We start from the raw sequence: 19812 nt of genomic DNA, 5'->3' as shown, positions 1-19812 counted from the left end.
AGTTAACATGGATTTACAAAAGGTAAATCATGCTTGACTAATCTACTGGAATTTTTTGAGGATGTAACTGGTAAAGTAGATAAGGGAGAACCAGTGGATGTGGTGTATTTGGGCTTTCAGAAGGCTTTCGATAAGGTCCCGCATAAGAGATTAGCGTGCAAAATTAAGGCACATGGGATTGGGGGCAAGTTATTGACTTGGATAGAGAACTGGTTGGTGGACAGAAAGCAAAGAGTTGGAATAAACGGGTCATTTTTCGAGTTGCAGGCAGTGACTAGTGGGATACCGCAACGATCGGTCCTAGGACCCCAGCTGTTCACAATATATATTAATGATCTGGACAAGGGAATTGGATGTAATATCTCCAAATTTGCAGATGATACAAAGCTGGGTGGGAGGTATGCTGTGAGGAGGGTGTTGTGAAACTCCAGTAAGATTTGGACAGGTTGGGTGATTGGGCAGAAACATGGCAAATGCACTATAACGTGGTAAATGTGAGGTTATCCACTTTGGTGGCAAAAACAGGAAGGCAGATTATTATTTGAATGGCAATAGATTGGGAGAAGGGGAAGTGCAAAGAGACCTGGGTGCTCTTGTGCACCAGTCGCTGAAGGTAAGCATGCAGGTGCAGCAGGCGGTTAAGAAGTCAACTGGTGTGTTGGCCTTCGTAGCAAGAGGGTTCGAGTACAAGAACAAGGATGTCTTGCTGCAGTTGTACAGGGCCTTGGTGAGACCGCACCTTGAGTATTGTGTGCAGTTTTGGTCACCTCACCTGAGGAAGGACGTGCTTGCCATGGAAGGAGTGCAGCGAAGATTCACCAGGCTGATACCTGGGATGGCAGGAATGACGTATGAGGAGAGATTGTGTCGATTGGGCTTATACTCACGAGTTTACAAGATTGAGAGGGGATCTCATCGAAACCTATAAAATTCGGTCAGGCCTGGACAGACTAGATGCAGGAAGGATGTTTCTGATAGCCGGGGAGTCCAGAACCAGGGGTCATAGTCTAAGGATAAGGGGTAAGCCATTTAGGACTGAAATGAGGAGGAATTTCTTCAGCCAGAGAGTGGTGAACCTGTGGAATTCTCTGCCACAGAGGGCGGTGGAAGCCAGTTCATTAACTATATTCAAGGAAGAGTTGAATATATTTCTTAAGGCTAAAAGGGATCAAGGGACATGGGGAGAAGGCAAGGACAGGGTACTGAATTTGGATGATCAGCCATGATCTCATTGAATGGCGGAGCAGGCTCGAAGGGCCGAATGGCCTACTACTGCTCCTATCTTCTATGTTTCTATGTTTATCTGCCATTGGGTGACGCTGTGGGTCATCCGCCTTCTACACAGAGATGCTCACCTTCTGAGGAAGCAGCCGCTTCAGCCCCTATCTCATCAGCAAGGGAGACCTGGATACAAGCACCCCAGCCGCCTACACCTGTGGTGACATCACCTGTGTTAGACAATGAACTGGAGAGCCAGGTTGACCGCCGGTATCCTACCAGAGAGCGGCGGGCCCCTCTACCTATGAAGTTAGAGTTAAGAGACTTAGGGGGAGAAATTTGGTTGTTAGCGCCACCGATTAACGCCTAAAGAGGCCGAGAAGTGGGGCGGTAGACAATTTCTGATGGGCGCAAGGCGCCTAATGCCGCGCCCCATATTGAGCATGCATTTAGTGCCGGCGCTAAATCTTAACGCCCGCTCATGGGCGCAGGCTGATTATGCCATCATTTGAGTGTGCAATTACTTTTTGGGCGCCCCGGACCGGAAATTCAGTGGCGGCCCCCTCCGTAGCACCTGGCGCTAATAGTGACAGCTTACAGGGAACCTTACCAAGTCACTCTCGGGCTGGAGGAGCGTTATTTAAAGGGAACTGGTGTGGTTTAAAAGCGGCAGCCATTTTTGGAGCACAACTTCCTCGAGAGCTACAAAGATTTGCTGAGTTGCACACTGAGAGCCATTTGACCACTGAGCCAGCGCAGGCACACGATCTTCAGCCTTCTGACCATCACCTTGCTGTTGGTCAGCCTTGACAATGGGGAACCTTCCTGTGGGCACTTATGGGGGCTGCATTGGAGGGGAACGTCCTGCTAAAGAATCATCTGGAAAGGGCACTGAAACGCTGGGAGAGGGGGGCGGGCATGGCCAGATGGAGGAGGGCCGACAGACATCGCCACAGCAGACCTTACGCTGGCAGGGTTTTCCGACAGCAGTTTTCCTACATGAATATGCCGGAGGAGCAGTGTGTCAGAAGGCTGCGATTTAGAAAGGAGGCGGTGACTGAGCTGTGCCAGCTGCTTCAGCCAGATCTGCAGCATCAGATAAGGTGCAGGACATCTCTGTCGGTGGTTGAAAAGATGCCTGCTGGCCTGAACTTTTACGCGAGCGGCTCTTCTCAGGCTGCGCGTCAGAGGCTGATCAGAAGTAGCTTCCAAGTCCCTCTCACGGGATGCTTGCTGCCATTCCAAGAACAGGAATGGAACCGGTCTGATACCCCGAAGCCTGTGAAGGGCATGATGCATGTAAATAGCAGGCATGGCCATTGTAAATGAAAAGTGTTTCATTACACAAAATGTGTTTCCTTCAAACATGAGAAAGCTATGGAAACAGAAAGCAAAACTAATACACTGACACATAACTGCCTCTCACACCCGGGAGTCTGTCCAAAACATAAATCACATTCTGACCATCTTCCTTGGCCTTGATTCCACTGCGCCAACCAAAGCATCCAATGCCCCATCAGCGAGGCATTCCGCTCTCTGCCTCACCCTTTCCATGTCTTGCTAGGCTCGTGCGCCACAGGTAGTCTCCCACCGCTTTGAAGGGCTACAAGGCAGTGAGTGTGTCTGGTGATGCCAATTGAACTGTCCCTTTAAGAGCTGGCCGGCGCCAGTGTGTCTCAGGGAAAGTGATTATTGACAGCACCTTCGCTGCGCCCCGCTGCCGCGAAATTGGGTTGTGCCGCCGGGTTAGCGCCTTAAGAGTAGCGTGCAGCACCTGATTTTAGCGCCGCAATCGCCTTTAGGGGCGCTGCAACCCTAAATTGCGCCTGGCGCTAAACTTTGCGCATCGCCAGGACTAGCACCCCAAATGTGGCTATAACCAATTTCTAGGCCTTACTCTTTATCTGGGGCAGAATAATCCCCATGGGTATAACAGGTTATTGTGTTTTTAAAATTTTGTGGTTCTGTTGGGACATCTAATGTAAGAGGGGAGGAGATGTTGTGTATTTTGAATGTTGTATTTGAATTGTCCCACATAGCTTACCGTAGTTGTGATGTGCAATGCACTATGGGAAATAGTGCATTAAGTGAGAGATTCTTCTGGAAGTAAAGATGGCTGTTAACTGAACTCTGTCTTCTGCGTACTCTTAATTGTTACACAAGCAAGGTTATTAACCTCTTGAGATACAACACATTCCATGAGACTGAGCTGCCCTGCCATGCCTCTATTTAATAGACTAAGGACTAACCCAGCAGAAATAAACTTAAAACTTAACAAAAACACTTGCCAGCTACTCACCAATCATCTCCTTCCCTTGTGCCGACATCACTAATTTTTACTCCGACGTCACTTTTTCAAAAACTGCCTCTGCTGAGTAGTGGCTGCTGATGACTGCTCCTTTTAGCTGCTCCGCTCTCGCTGTGCTCCCACCAGTCCTGCTCCTTCCGGTCCTGGGCTCCTGCCTCTCGGGACTGCTCCTTTTCGCTGCTCCTCTCTCGCTGTGCTCCCACCAGTCCTGCTCCTTCCGGTACTGGGCTCCTGCCTCTTGGGACTGCTCCTTTTCGCTGCTCCTCTCTCGCTGTGCTCCCACCAGTCCTGCTCCTTCCGGTCCTGGGCTCCTGCCTCTCGGGACTGCTCCTTTTAGCTGCTCCGCTCTCGCTGTGCTCCCACCGGTCCTGCTCCTTCCGGTACTGGGCTCCTGCCTCTCGGGACTGCTCCTTTAAGCTGCTCCGCTCTCGCTGTGCTCCCACCGGTCCTGCTCCTTCCGGTCCTGGGCTGCTGCCTCTCTGGACTGCTCCTTTTAGCTGCTCTGCTCTCGCTGTGCTCCCACCAGTCCTGCTCCTTCCGGTCCTGGGGTCCTGCCGCTCATGACTGCTCCACTCTTGCTGCTCCTCTCTCGCTGTGCTCTCACCAGTCCTGCTCCTTCTGGTACTGGGCTCCTGCCGCTGATGACTGCTCCTTTTAGCTGCTCCTCTCTCGCTTTGCTCCCACCAGTCCTGCTCCTTCCGGTCCTGGGCTCCTGCCTCTCGGGACTGCTCCTTTTAGCTGCTCCTCTCTCACTGTGCTCCCACCAGTCCTGCTCCTTCCGGTCCTGGGGTCCTGCCGCTGATGACTGCTCCTTTTAGCTGCTCCTCTCTCGCTGTGCTCCCACCAGTCCTGCTCCTTCCGGTCCTGGGGTCCTGCTGCTCAGGAATGCTCCACTCTCTCTGTGCTCCCCCAAGGTCCGGTCCTTTGGGTCTCACAGATTGCAAAGACTAGGCTTGTATTCACTTGAATATAAATAATCAAGCGGTGATCTAATTGAGGTGTTTAAGATGATTAAAGCAGTTGAAAAGTTAGACGAAAAACTATTTTTCCTCTGGTGGGGGAGTCCAGAACAATGAGGCATAAACTTCAAATTAGAGCACGGCCGTTAAGGGGTGCTAGAATCATAGAATCATTGTTATGGGACAGTAGGAGGCCGTTCGGCCTGTCGAGCCCATGCTGGCTCTCTGCAAGAGCACTTCAGCTCAATCCCCCATCCTTTCCCCATAACCGAGCATTATTTTTCTCAGGTACTTGTCTAGTTCTGTTTGGATGGTGGAAAGCTTTAATAGATGTTTGTTGGGCATTAATAGTTACGAAAACAAGGCAGGGCCATGGAGTTTAGACAGATTAGCCATGATTTAATTGAATGCTGGAACAGATTGGAGGGGCTGAATGTCCTCCTGGTGCTATGTTCCTGGGTAGTACTCCTTCCACTGGGGACGCTGTGGTGATGCAGTCTCGCTCCCTTGCACTCCTGCACAGGCGCGGTAATGCTCACTTGCCCTCCCGCGCAGATGCAATGCTGCTCCCTTGCTGATCCAGGGATTTACTGTGGGTGGGGTTTGCTCTGTGCCAGGCCCCAGTGAGGGGACAGTGTGTAACCTGGGGAGGATGGGCCCAGTGAGATCAGACAGTGTGTAACCTGGGGAGCATGGGCCCAGTGAGATCAGACAGTGTGTAACCTGGGGAGGATGGGCCCAGTGAGATCAGACAGTGTGTAACCTGGGGAGGATGGGCCCAGTGAGGTCAGACAGTGTGTAACCCAGGGAGGATGGGCCCAGTGAGATCAGACAGTGTGTAACCCGGGGTGGATGGGCCCAGTGAGATCAGACAGTGTGTAACCCGGGGTGGATGGACCCAGTGAGATCAGACAGTGTGTAACCCGGGCAGGATGGGCTCAGTGAGATCAGACAGTGTGTAACCTGGGGAGGATGGGCCCAGTGAGATCAGATAGCGCCGGTTTCTCTAAAGCACAGAGAAATTGTGCATTTCCATCCAGAATTCTGGTGATTTTCCAGAAGCCCAGGCGGGCAGGACGAGAGTCTGAGGAAATGGAGAAAATGAAACAGAAATACTCAGCCCTGAACTTTTACTTCGCTGAAAAATTGGAGGAAAGTTGTGCACAATATTCCACTTCAACATCAATATTGTTCTCATTTTCTGCTCTGCCATAATTAGATCTACCGGTGAAATGACAGAGTGATTGAGGAAGGTCCACAGCTGGAGTAAACATGGACTGTAGACTGAGGAACAACAGCAGGTGAACCAGCACCGGATTGTGAGAGCACCAACCAGAGAGAACCCTGCCGATTCAAAGAGCTCCCAGAGATCGACTGGGGAAAAAGGTAAGAGAGTCCCATTGGCTCAGATACACACTGGGCCTGGAGATGGACAGAGGAGAAAGGTCAGACAGAGTCCCATTAACTCAGATACGCACTGGTCCTGAGAGTCCAGAAAGGCTGTACAGTAAGGCAGGAAATGGTGAGAATAAGACTGGGAGAGTCTGACCACCGTGCACAATTATCCAGCACGAGGCCGTGCAATGAAATGTGAAGTGAGATCAGTTTCTGTCTCTAAACACGCAGTCACACTGAATCTTGTGTATATTTTAGAGTAAAGGGGTTTGATCGAAGAGGTGACTCCAGTCTGAGGCAGAGCCCAGCAGATTGACACGTGTCTGTTTATTAAGTGGGGCTGAACTCACATCGACACCATCAGATCTCAATGTTAAAATAGCTCAGATATGGTGACAAATCAAGGAGAAAGACTGAAAAGACAAACTAATTATATTCAATTTATTGAACACGATGCAGAGACAAACCTCAAAGATCAGCACGCCCTGTGACCAGTTTGTAGATGACACAAATCTGGGTGGGCGTGTGTGCTGTGAGGAGGATGCTGCAAAACTCCAGTATGATTTGGACAGGTTGGGTGATGCATGACAGATGCAGTATAATGTGGATAAATGCGAGGTTATCCACTTTGGTGGCAAGAACAGGAAGGCAGATTATTACCTGAACGGCAATAGATTGGGAGAAGGGAAAGTGCAATGAGACCTGGGTGTCCTTGTGCACCAGTCACTGAAGGTCAGCATGCAGGTGCAGCAGGCGGTTAAGAAGGCAAATGATATGTTGGCCTTCGTAACGAGAGGATTCGAGTACAGGAACAAGGATGTCTTGCTGCAGTTGTACAGTGCCTTGGTGAGACCACACCTTGAGTATTGTGTGCAGTTTTGGTAGCCTTATCTGAGGAAGGATGTTCTTGCCATGGAGGGAGTGCAGCAAAGATTCACCAGACTGATACCTGGGATGGCAGGAATGATGTATGAGGAGAGATTGGGTCGATTGGGTTTATACTCGCTGGAGTTTAGAAGATTGAGAGGGGATCTCATTGAAACGTATAAAATTCTAACAGGAGTAGACAGACTAGATGCAGGAAGGATGTTCCAGATGGCGGGGGAGTCCAGAACCAGGGGTCACAGTATAAAGATAAGGGGTAAGCCATTTAGGACTGAGATGAGGAGGAATTTCTTCACCCAGCGAGTGGTGAACCTGTGGAATTCTCCACCACAGAAGGCAGTTGAGGCCAATTCATTAAATATATTCAAGAAGGAGTTAGATATATTTCTTAAGGCTAAAGGGATCAAGGGATATGGGGAGAATGCAGGGACACGGAACTGAGTTTGGATGATCAGCCATGATCTCACTGAATGGCGGAGTAGGCTCAAGGGGCAAAATGGCCACTCCTGCTCCTATCTTCTATGTTTCTATGACTAGCAGGTATGGAGTATTATCAGATAGTGAGTGCTGAACACCGCTTCATTACCTTTGGACATACTCTTTTTTTATTTCTGGGGACGGTGAAAGACATTATATGCCGAGTGAGTGTTTGCTTCCTGTTTCATTGGTCACAGACACACACAATACAGAAGTAGAACAAATCCTGTCAAAGCAAGCAGGGAGCGTGGTTCCAAAATCAACCTCAGATACACAGTAAGCATCAGATTCCCAGTGTATTCAGAAATGGTGAGCACCCAAACCAAGTAAAACACAGAATACAGTCTGAAATGGGGATGAGTAAAAATATTAGAAATAAAAGCTGAAAATGCTGGAAGCACTCATCGGATCAGGCAGTGTCTGTGGGGAGAGGAAGGCAGGGTTAATGATTCAGATCCTGAACCGCCTTCCTCCACCTCCGTAACACTGCTGTCTCCACCCCTGCTCGGCTTCTCTGCTGCTGAAACCCACATCCCTGCCTTCGTTATCTCTGGACTAGACTATTCCAAAGCACTGCTGGTGGGTCTCCCATCTCCCACCCTCCATAAGCTTGAATACAGTCCAAACTCGCACCAAGTCCTGTCCACCCATCAGCCGTTTGCTTTCTGACCTACATTGGCTCCCGATCCAGCAACGCCTCGATTTATATATTTTCATCCTTGTTTTCAGTCCCTCCATGGCCTCGCCCCTCCCTATCTCTGTTACCTCCTCCAACCCTAAACCCTCGAAATCTCTGTGATCCTACAATTCTGGCCTCTTGCACACCCTCGATTTTAATCACTCCGCCATTGGTGACCATGCCTTCTACTGCCCTAGAGTCTGGAATTCCCCCTCTCTCCTTTTTAAGATGCCCCTCAAAACCTACCTCTTTGACCAAGCTTTTGTCACCTGTCCTAATATGTGGCTTGGTGTCAATTTTTGTTTGATAATGTGCGGGCGAGTCCAGAACCAGGGGTCACAGTCTAAGGATAAGGGCCAAGCCGTTTAGGACTGAGATGAGGAGGAATTTCTTCACCCAGCGAGTGGTGAACCTGTGGAATTCTCTACCACAGAAGGCAGTTGAGGACAATTAATTAAATATGTTTATTAAGGCTACAGGAATCAAGGGATATGGGGATAAAGCAGGGACAGGGTACTGAATTTGGATGATCAGCCATGATCTCATTAAATGGCAGAACAGGCTCGAGGGGCCGAATGGCCTACTCCTGCCCCTATCTTCTATGTTTCTATGAAATCCAATAGGGAATTCGGAAGAAGCATCTTTAGCCAGAGAGTGGTGAGAATGTGGAACTCGCTACAACAGAGAGTGGTTGAATCGAATAGTATAGATGCATTTAAGTGGAGGCTAGATAAGCCCATGAGGGAGAAGGGAATCAAGGGTTCTGCTAATAGATAGATGAGGAAGGGTGGGAGGCGGCTCGAGTGGGGCATAAATGGATTGGCTGGGCTGAATGGTCTATTTCTGCACTGTATTTTGTTTGTAATTCTATGTAATCCATTTATACACAGTTAAGCAATAAAAAGGGAAATAGCAATGTTCCCCCTAATTTTTTTGCATGCGAGGCCCATTCACAATTTTGCATATGTGCCAAATCTACCACAGAAAAGCTGGTAAGCGGCCTGTGTGGGATCTCCAGATAGCTGTGCGGTCGTGCAGCTTAGCGGGAACGTTGCAGTGGAGGTGAGATAGAGGGGGAGCTGGGGGAAACTCGTGGAGGGCGAAGGTTTGGGGAGATACAAAATATTTCCTTTGATAGTGGAAGTGAAAATGTTGATGTACTAAAGGAGGAGGATGTGGGTCCATAGTTAGAGATCACTGTAGAGAAGGATTTGGATCTGAGTAAAATAGCCGAGGTGGATAGATCACTGGGCCCAGAGATGATGCACTCCAGGCAGTTAAAGGAAATCAACGGGGAGATAAAAGGGACTCTGACCACAATTTTTCAATCCTCATATATCAGAAATGTACAGGTGGAATGAAAGAGTCCAAACAATGTCTCTGTTAAAATGGAGAGAGAATATCAGCAGGTAACTCGCGACCAATTAGCCTGTTATTTGTGAGCAAGCTCTTCCAATCTGTAATTCCAGGTCGAATTAGTGAACAGTTAGAGATAAAGGGGAGGCTGGAACAGATTAGCTGTAGACTAGTTGTATTTGGCGAATTTGATGAAGTTTTCTGAGACGTGTCTGTATAGATCTGATATAGAGAGATCCATCACCCGTGTGCTTTCTGACCTACATTGGCAACACCTCGATTTAAAAATGCTCATCCTTGTTTTCAAGTCCCTCCATGGCCTCGCCCGTCCCTATCTCTGTCATCTCCTCCAACCCTAAACCCTCGATCTCTGCGATCCTCCAATTCTGGCCTCTTACACATCCCCGATTTTAATCACTCTGCCATTGGCGGCCATGCTTTCTATTGTCCTAATGACTGGAATTCCCCCTCTCTCCTTTTAAGATGCTCCTTAAAACCTACCTCTTTGACCAAGCTTTTGGTCACCTGTCCTAATATATGGCTCGGATTCAAATTTTGTTAACGCCCCTGTGATGGGCCTTGGAACATCTTATTATGTTAAAGACGCTATATAAATGAAAGCTGTTGTTGTGGAGACTGTAATTTTGCCTCGTCAACCCGATAAGTCGGAGATTTGGCTATTCTACCCAGCCAGGATCTTTGCTGTACGCCATCTCATTCGGATCCTGCAGATACTTTACAGCTCATTCAGTTCATCCGCAACCTTTTGCCGGGCTAGCTACAGTGCCATCCTCTGGGCCCCCACGACCTAGAGTAATCTGCCCGCCATCTTGTGCCAGACACAGTGCACTGTCATCCTGTGGGGTGTGCTGGGTCTGTGCATTGTCAGTGTCGGGCTGGGTGAGTCATGTGTTGCTGTGGGGCTGGGTCAGTGGGGTGTGGGGCTGGGTCAGTGGGGTGTGGGTGTGGGGCTGGGTCAGTGGGGTGTGGGTGTGGGGCTGGGTCAGAGGGGTGTTGGTGTGGGGCTGGGTCAGTGGGGTGTGGGTGTGGGGCTGGGTCAGTGGGGCGTGGGTGTGGGGCTGGGTCAGTGGGGTGGGGGTGTGGGGCTGGGTCAGTGGGGTGTGGGGCTGCGTCAGTGGGTTGTCGGTGTGGGGCTGGGTCTGTGGGGGGTGTGTGTGGGGCTGGGTCTGGGTCAGTGGGGGGTGGGTGTGGGGCTGGGTCAGTGGGGTGTGGCTGTGGGGCTGGGTCAGTGGGGTGTGGGTGTGGGGCTGGGTCAGTGGGGTGTGGGTGTGGGGCTGGGTCAGTGGGGTGGGGGTGTGGGGCTGGGTCAGTGGGGTGTGGGGCTGCGTCAGTGGGTTGTCGGTGTGGGGCTGGGTCTGGGTCAGTGGGGGGTGTGTGTGGGGCTGGGTCTGGGTCAGTGGGGTGTGGCTGTGGGGCTGGGTCAGTGGGGTGTGTGTGTGGGGCTGGGTCAGTGGGGTGTGGGTGTGGTGCTGGGTCAGTGGTGTTTGGGTGTGGGGCTGGGTCAGTGAGGTGTGGGTGTGGGGCTGCATCAGTGGGTTGTCGGTGTGGGGCTGGGTCTGGGTCAGTTGGGGGTAGGTCTGGGGCTGGGTCAGTAGGGTGTGGGTGTGAGGCTGGGTCAGTGGGGTGTGGGTGTGGGGCTGGATCAGGTGGGTGTGGGGCTGTGTCAGTGGGGTGTGGGTGTGGGGCTGGGTCAGTGGGGTGTGGGTGTGGGGCTGAGTCAGTGGGGTTTGGGTTTGGGGCTGGGTCAGTGAGCTGTGGGTGTGGGGCTGCATCAGTGGGTTGTCGGTGTGGGGCTGGGTCTGGGTCAGTGGGGGGTGGGTGTGGGGCTGGGTCAGTGGGGTGTCGGTGTAGGGATGTGTCAGGGGAATGGATGAACAACACCATGTAAACTATACAGGGTCGGTGAGAGGGCAAGCTCCTGGTTACAAAGCCTCACTTCAAAGAAACGATGGCCCAGATATTCTGATCCCTACGGGTGGGTACGTGTTATGTACCCACATATAAGGACATTGGAAATGCCAGTTTCAGGCATGCACAGCGCATGTGCTGGAAACCGGCATTTCCGATCTGTGAAGAAAGCTCTTGATAGATCCTCCGGCTGCCTGGGAGCAGGGCCTCTGCGGGTGAATAGTTCCACTTTTTGGAGACCCTCCGCCCGCAGAAAACCCTTACAAATCATACGCCGGGCAAAAGCAGTCATAAGTCTTGCTTTCACCAGGATAAGAGTTGAAAAAATTCAAAAGAAAATAAAAAATTTCACTGATTTATCATTTAAAAATACTTTCAGAAAGGTAAGTTTATTTTTAACCGTGTAAAAAAACTTTAATTTTTTTCAAAAATTTAAGTTTTTGTTTAAAATATTTAATTTATTGTAATTTCAAGTCATTTTAAAAATGTGATTAAAAAAAAACTTAAAATTTTAGTATGTTTTTGGGGTGATCTCCATTCATATATTTGATAGGTCTTCCTGTCAAGTGTATGAAGGGAGATTCCCTTCTTTGATTGGCTCCCCATTGCCCAAGTGATCCGAGGGACGCTGCGAACTGCCTGTGCCCCTGGGATACATGGGCCCTGAATACCGGCAGTTTGGAGAGGCCCAGGACCGGAATTGTGCGTGTCGCGGGAGCCCTCGGGTAAGTTGGTAGATTTTTTCAGATCGCAGGCCTCCGATCGGAAAATACGGGCCGATTTATTTACGGGTAAGCTTGATAAACAAGAGGAAGAAAGGAATTGGAAGATTCTGCTGATAGGGTTAGATGAAGAGCGGCGGGAGGAGGTTCATGTGGTGTATAAACACAGGAATGGACTGTTTCTGAGCTCTACATTCTGTGTAATTCTCTCTATTAACAAAGGGAGTTGATGGCGCTGCATTTTCTGAAACAGTTTTGTAAAAGGAGAATATCTGAAGCTTGGCTCTAATTCTGTAGCCTGCAACAAGCAAACTCCTCTGGTGGGACTGAGAGATTCCAATCACCCAGCCAGGGCACGTGGAATGTTTTGTGAAAGTGAAATGAGTTTTACAATCTCTGACATTAAACCACAAATGAGTTTTGTGTATTTCAGAGGAGAGAGTTTGATCAAAGGGATGTGCCCAGTTGTAATGTGGGTGAAGAGTTAGACAGGTTTATCTCCATCTCCAGCCTCCCTGTCCCCTCAATGTTTTGTCACCTCCCAGATCTCTGTCTTTCTTTCTCATAACTCCATGTTTGAATCTCTCCAATTGGGTTTCTGCTCCTGCCACAGCATTGAAATGACAAAAATCAAGGTCACAAATGAAACATTCTGTGACTGTGACCGTGGTAAACTGTCCCCCCTCAATCTTCTCGACCTCTGCACTCTTCGACAGGGTCAAGCACAACATCCTGCAATGCCTCTCCTCCGTTGTCCAGCTCAGTGGGACTGCCCTCGCTTGGTTCAACTTTGACCCATCCAATCGTAGCAGGGAATCTCCATCAATGGCTTCTCTTCCTGCTCCCAGACTGTTAACAGTGGAGTCCCCTATTGATTGCCCCTCACCCCCTCCTATTTCTCATCTACATGGAGACATTATCAGAAGACAAGAGATCAGCTATCACATGCACGCTAACAACACTCTGCTCCACATCTCCACAACCTCGCTCCACCCATCCACTACCTCTGCTATCTCACGCTGCTTGACCGACATCCAGTCTGAGATGAGCTACATATTTCTCAAATTAAACATTTGGAAGACCGAAGACATGGTCTTCAGCCCTCGCCACGAATTCTGTTCCCTCGCCAATGATTCCATCCCCGTCCCAGGCTGTGTCTAGGATTGAACCGGACTGTTTACAACCTCCGCATTTGAATTAACGTCAAGCTGAGCTTCCGACCCGATTGTCTCTCCATTACAAAGACTGCCTAAATCTAACTCCGTTGTATTATCCATCTTCGCCCCTGCATCAGCCCACCTGCTGCTGATATCCTCGTCCATTCTTTTAGCACCCAGAGACTCGATTTTTTTTCCAGAGCTCTCCGGGTCACTTTACTCCTTTCAATCTCCATAAACTTGAACACATCAAAAAATCTGCTCCCCGATCACCCAGTCCTTGCAAACCTACATTGGCTCCCAGTCCCTCAACACCTCCAAATTAAAACTCTCATCCTTGAGTTTAAATCCCTCCATGGTCTCATCCCTTGCTCTCTCTCTAACCTCCTCCCAGACCAACAATCCCCAACCTCCCTATTCCTCCGACTCTGGCCTCTTCTGCATTTCATCCTCTCCTCTCCCCCCCCCCCGTCTTAAGGCTAAAGGGATATGGGGAGAAAGCAGGGACAGGTTACTGAATTTGGATGATCAGCCATGATCTCATTAAATGGTGGAACAGGCTCGAGGGGCCGAATGGCCTACTCCGGCTCCATCTTCTATGCTTCTATGGTGGCTGTGCCTTCGGTTGTCGCGGCTCAATGCTAAGCAATTCCCCACCTAAACCTCTCCTCCTCCCTCCTTTTAAGACACTCCTAAAACTCACTTATTTGACTAATCTTTGACTAGTCTTCCTTCGACCCACTTTATTCAGCATCCACCTTTGTTTGGTGAAGCGCCTTGCAATGTTTTTAGATGTTAAAAGCGCTGTAGAAATGTAAGATGTTGTGTGTGCGTTATACTCGTATCAGCGTGAGTGACACAGCAGATAACTGAATCTTAATAGGTTTCAAACTTGGTTATAACTTAATTCTGGAGAACAACTTCCACTATATTTTGGGAAAAAAAATACTGACCCTAGAGAGAATCACTTTTACATTTTCCCAGTGGGGAAAGGAAAGGACGCTGACTGAGAGTTTGATTGGGCGCGCACACAGAGACACGCGCGCACAAGTGGAGAATATTCACTGCAAAACAGCAGGCAAATCTATCACTTCTAGCAGTCATAATGGGAGAGTTAATTATCCTAATATAGACTGGGATAGTAATAGTGAAAAGGGCAGAGATAGGGAAGAATGTCTGTCTGAAGTGTGTCCAGGAGAACTTTCTTGATTCTTGTGTTTCCAGCTCAACGAGGAAGGATGCATTGCTGGATGTGGTTTTGGGGATTGAGGTGGGGCAAGTGTCAGTAGGGAAACATTTAACAAACAGTGATCACAGTATCATAAGGTTTAGATTAGCTAGGGAAAAGGACAGGGAGCAATCTAGAGTAAAAACATATTTAATTGGCGGCAGGCCAATTTCAGTGTGTTGAGAATGGATGGGTAAATTGGAATCAAATATTGGCAGGCAAAATTGTAATCGAACAATGGGCTGCTTTTAAAGAGGAGGTGGTTCGGGTGCAGTCGAGGTACTTTCCCACGAGGGGGAAATGTAAGGCAACAAAAATAAAAGCTTCCTGAAAGAGACAGAGTAAGATGAAGCAGAAAAAAGATGTCAGGCTGAATATAGAAAGTTCAGAGGGGAAGTGAGAAAAGGAAATCAGAGGGGCAAAGAGAGAGTATGAGAATAAACTGGTAGGTAATATAAAAGGAAATCCAAAAGTCTTCTATTGGCATTTAAATAATAAATGGGTAGTAAGAGGATGGGTGGGGCTGATTAGGGACCAAAATGGAGACCTATACTTGGAGGCAGAGGGAATGGTTGAGGTATTAAATGAGTACTTGGCATCTGTATTCATCAAGGAAAAAGATGCTGCCAAAGTCATAGTGAAAGAGTAGGTAGTTGAGATACTGGATGGGATACACTTTGATAAGGAGGAGGTACTAGAAAGGCTGGCTGTACTTAAAGTAGGTACATCACCAGGACCGGATGGGATGCATACTAGGAGGCTGTGGGAGTTAAGGGTGGAAATTGCAGAGGTATAGGCCATAATCATCCAATCCTCCTTGGATACAGGGCTGGTGCTAGAGGACTGAAGAATTGCAAATGTTACACGTTTGTTCAAAAAAGGGTGTACAGATAAACCCAGCAACGACAGGCCAGTCAGTTTAACCTCAGTAGTGGGGAAGCTTTTAGAAACGATAATCCTGGACAAAATTAACAGTAATTTGGACAAGTATGGATTAAGGAAAGCCAGCAAAGATTTGTTAAAGGCAAATCGTGTTTAACTAACTTGATTGAGCTTTTTGATGAGGTAACAGAGGGTTGATGAGGGCAATGCGGTTCATGTCATAGAGTCATAGAGTAATACAGCACGGATAGAGGCCCTTTGGCCCATCGTGTCCGCGCCGGCCATCAAGCCCTGTCTAATCTAATCCCATATTCCAGCATTTGGCCCGTAGCCTTGTATGCTATGGCATTTCAAGTGCACATCCAAATGCTTCTTAAATGTTCTGAGGGTTTCTGCCTCCACAACCCTTTCAGGCAGTGAGTTCCAGACTCCAACCACCCTCTGAGTGAAAAAGTTCTTTCTCAAATCCCCTCTAAACCTCCCGCCCTTTACCTTGAATCTATGCCCCCTAGTTATTGACCCCTCTACTAAGGGAAAAAGCTCCTCAGCATCCGTCCTATCTATGCCCCTCATAATTTTGTACACCTCAATCATGTCCCCCCTCAGCCTCCTCTGCTCCAAGGAAAACAAACCCAATCTGCCCAGTCTCTCTTCATAGCTGAAGCGCTCCAGCCCTGGTAACATCCTGGTGAACCTCCTCTGCACCCTCTCCAACGCGATCACATCCTTTCTGTAGTGTGGCGACCAGAACTGCACACAGTATTCCAGCTGTGGCCTAACCAGTGTTTTATACAGCTCCATCATAACCTCCTTGCTCTTATATTCAATGCCTCGGCTAATGTGGTGTGCATGGACTTCCAAAAGTCTTGTGATAAATTGCCACATAATAGGCTTGCCAGCAAAGTTGAAGCCCCTGGAATAAAAGGGACACTGGCAGCCTGAATATGAGATTGGCTAAGTGACAGGACGCAGAGAGTAGAGGTGAACGGTTGTTTTTCGGACTGGAGGAAGGTATACAGTGGGGTTCCCCAGGGGTCGGTACTAGGAGCACTGCTTATCTTGATATATACTAATGACTTCGACCTAGGTGCACAGGGCACAGTTTCTAAAATTGCAGATGACCCAAAACATGGAATTTTACTCAACAGTAAGGAGGATAGTGATAGACTTGAAGAAGACATTGACAGGTTGGTGGAATGGGCGGCCATGTGGCAGAAGAAATTTATTGCAGAGAAGTGCGAAATGATACATTTTGATTGGAAGAACGAGGAGAGGCAATAATAAACTAAAGGGTACAATTCTAAAGGGTGTGCATGAGCAGAGAGACCTGGGGTATACATGCACAAATCGTTGAACGTGGCAGGGCAGGTTGAGAAAGCGGTTGAAAAAAATACGGGATTCTGGGCTACACAAATAGAGTTATAGGGTTCATTTATTAGAGACGTGGTTGAAAGAGGGGCAGGTATGGCAGCTCAACATCCCTGGTTACAGGATTTTCAGACAGGATAGAGAGGGAGGTAAAACGGGAAGGGGAGGCTCGGTATTGATTAAAGAAACTATTACAGCTGTAAGGAGTGATGATATGTTGGAGGGATCATTAAACGAGGCCATATGGGTTGAATTGAAAAACAGAAAAGGGGCGATCACACTGCTGGGAGTGTACTACAGACCCGCAAACAGTGAGGGGGAGATAGAAGAACAAATATGTAGACACATTTATGAGAAGTGCAAAAACTATAGGGCAGTAATAGTCGGGGATTTCAACTACACCAATATTAACTGGGATGAAATTAGTGTGAAGGGTATAGAAGGTGCAGAATTCCTAAAATGCATCCAGGAGAACTTTTATAGTGGACCTGTGGATGTCCATCAAGCGAGGGCTGGACCTGCAACTGGCTGGTGCGGGGTTCACCTGGTACAAAGGGAAGATACACATTAAAGTTAATCTGGGCCAGTGTGATCTCATGGATTATTTGTAATCACCTAAAGGGGTCGGAGGGGAGTTTTTCACATTTGTTACCACTCATGATCCTGGATTTTGATCTGTTTTGCCGCCTCTTCCAGTAGATCACGTGGTTTTGGGTGGGGAGGCGAGTTTATATACTGTGAAGCATGGGGGTTCACAGCTGTACGGGACAGGCTGAATGGACTAGTAGGTCGCTGTCTGTCCGCCATTTTTCATAAGTTGTGAGCACGCCTCTTGTGGAAAACCTTATCAAACACCTGATACAAATTCATGCTATGTCTTTACTTCATCCACTCCATCTATGCAATCGGTACAAGTTGTCAAACATGACTTGACTTTCTTAAACCCATGCAGACAGCCCTTTTTAACCCCTGCATTTCTAAGTGCTCCCTAATTTTATATCGGATTTTTTATTTGAAGCGTTTGCCCAACAACTGACGTTTCACTTACTGGTCTGCACTCAGTTTATAGTTTGTTGCAAAGTTCAGATCAAACCCCAGCGACCCAACTTGGGAAATGGGCTCAAACTGAGGCATCAGATCAACATTGCCAATTATCAGAAATCCTTGCAGCGTCTCAAAATGAACTAAACTGACTCAACTCTACAGAAATGAATAAAACATAGTAACATCCCTCTGCTTCGCTGTTTTTTTCAGGGACATCTCTCCCACTAATAGATTCGACAGAACTTAAACTCAAATTGTAAACCTCCAACAGATGTGCAGCTGCTGAAACCACTGGCTGTGGTTGGGTTGCTATAGACAATGTGCAGAAACCGCTGCAAAGCACAGGCCTGACCCAGATAATCTCATGCAGATGTGCGTGTCCCACCATCTTAGAATCACTTTGTCGATCACCACCTAAACCCAAATGTGTTATTCACTGGTCGGATGTAATGAGTGGAGGCGAAAACAGGAAGTAAAAAATTAACATTTACTCGTTCTCACAGTCAGACAATTATTTGGTAAAACATCCTTGTATACCGTCCACCACTCGTGTATAGTCAGCATTATTCCACAATTAAATGGAATCAGAGAATGGTGCAGCACAAATGGAGGCCATTCGAATGATCGTGCCCATGCTGGCAGATATCTGTCACATTCTGTTATGAAAACTAAATAACAAAACTAATACACAAGCATTGGTCAGTGCCAGCATATTGACCTCTTCCACTCCGCTATTATCAACCTACAGTGTACTGGGCCCATCGAGAGGGGAATTGGCCGCGCGTTTTAGCTGCTGAAAAGGGAGAGGTCGTTTATTTAGCGTTCTCTGTAATTAAGAGTCAGAATTTGGCCAGTGGTTGCATGCTCACCATAGAATTATATGGTTGAGGGCTAGATTCCTACTCCAGCACACAATATAGGATGACACTCCCAGTGCCAGTACTAAGGGAACGCTGCACTCATGGAAGTGAGGACTTTCAGATAAGGCTTTGAAGCAAGACTGCCTCTATATTGAAGAGGAGCATAGGAGTTCTCCCTAGTGTCAGCTGTGGCTCAGTGGATAGCACCCTCGCCTCTGAGTCATAAGGTTGTGGGTCCAACTCCCACTCCAGGAACTTGAGCACATAAAGCTAGTGCTGAGGGAGCGCTGCACTGTCGGAGGTGCCGTCTTTTGGCTGAGCCGTAAACCGAGGCCCCGTCTGCACTCTCAGGTGGACGTAAAAGTTCCCATGAAGAAGAGCAGGGGAGTTATCCCGGGTCTCCTGGCCAATATTTCTCCCTCAACCAACATAACCAAAAGAGATTATCTAATCATTATCACAGTGCTGTTTGTGGGAGCTTGCTGTGCGCACATTCGCTGCCTCACTTCCCACATTACAACATTGACTATGATTCAAAAGTACTTCATTGGCTGTAAAGTTCTTTGAGACGTCCGCTGGTCGTGAAAGACGCTATATAAATGCAAGTATTTCTTTTGTTTCTTTGGTGTCCTGGGCCAATATTCACCAATCAAGCAACATCACTAAAAATGTTTAAGTGGTCATTATCACACTGCTGTTTGTGGTAGCTGGCTCTGCGCACATTAGCTATCACCTTTCCTACATTACAACAGTGACATTACTTCAAAATTACTTAAAGTGCATTGGTCCCGAGGTGGTGAACGTTGCTATAGAAATCCAAGTTCTTAATTTCAATGGACGTTTAGGTTTAAATAGCATCATAAAATAATACTAGCTGAGGGTGATGGTCGAAGGTTCTCTTTGTGATGGGAAGCCTGTGTCCAGTGGTGTACCGCAGGGATCGGTGCTGGGTACTTTGCTGTTTGTAGTGTACATTAATTATTTAGATTTGAATATAGGAGGTATGTTCAGTAAATTTGCAGATGATGGTAAAATTGGTGGAGTGGTAAATAGCGAGGAGGGATGTCTCATGCTACAGGACGATGTAGATGGGATGTTTAGATGGGCAGAACTGTGGCAAATGTGTGAGGTGATGCATTTTGGGAGGACTAACAAGGCAAGGGAATACATAATGAATGGTAGGATCCTAGGAAGGACAGAGGATCAGAGGGACCTGGGTGTGCATGTACATAGACCCCTGAAGGCAACAGGAGAGATAGATATGATGGTTAAAAAGGCATATGGGATACTTGCGTTCATTAGCCGAGGCTTATAATATAAGGGCAGGGAGGTTATGATGGAGCTG

This window comes from Somniosus microcephalus, unplaced genomic scaffold (assembly GCF_052327205.1).
Source record: "Somniosus microcephalus isolate GS21.2 unplaced genomic scaffold, FLI_Smic_1.0 unresolved_chr2, whole genome shotgun sequence".
In the NCBI taxonomy this organism is placed as follows: domain Eukaryota; kingdom Metazoa; phylum Chordata; class Chondrichthyes; order Squaliformes; family Somniosidae; genus Somniosus; species Somniosus microcephalus.
This window is presented reverse-complemented; position numbering follows the sequence as displayed.